This window comes from Centroberyx gerrardi, chromosome 12 (genome assembly GCF_048128805.1).
Source record: "Centroberyx gerrardi isolate f3 chromosome 12, fCenGer3.hap1.cur.20231027, whole genome shotgun sequence".
In the NCBI taxonomy this organism is placed as follows: domain Eukaryota; kingdom Metazoa; phylum Chordata; class Actinopteri; order Beryciformes; family Berycidae; genus Centroberyx; species Centroberyx gerrardi.
The window spans coordinates 14,473,072-14,473,353 of record NC_136008.1 but is presented as its reverse complement, the minus strand read 5'-3'; the positions used below and the strand labels follow the sequence as shown (position 1 = coordinate 14,473,353).

The 282-nt window shown below is 53.2% G+C and overlaps 1 protein-coding gene across 2 annotated transcripts in view; it reads left to right on the top strand.

Moving 5' to 3' along the window:
• The first annotated feature begins 260 nt into the window (after nucleotides 1–260).
• The window catches only part of nr4a3 (nuclear receptor subfamily 4, group A, member 3), a 23,882-nt gene continuing 23,860 nt past the window's right edge, over nucleotides 261–282 (top strand). For both annotated transcript variants that reach the window (XM_078287117.1, XM_071916789.2), the window contains exon 1: nucleotides 261–282. This exon is cut by the window's right edge and continues 285 nt beyond it. The gene's annotated coding sequence lies outside the window, so the exon portion shown is untranslated.

The following is a 282-nucleotide window of genomic DNA, read 5'->3' as shown; positions in this document are numbered from 1 at the left end:
CTAACTTGCTCTCTGGCACCCTCTCTCTCGCTCTCTCTTTCTCGCTCTCTCTGTTCCTTTCTCTCTAGCTCTCTCTCTCTTTTTCTGGCACGGCGCGCGGGGCTTATGTGTCTGGTACTGTACGGAGAGGGAGCTCTACAGTGAGTGACGTCACCTCTCCCATGGCGTCACATTGACGTCGTGCATACCAGCCGCTCTATGTGGAGGCAGAGCCACATAAATGCTCTATTAGACTTTCTCCCTCAGACCGCGCACATAAACAAACCCGCGTTACAACTTCAC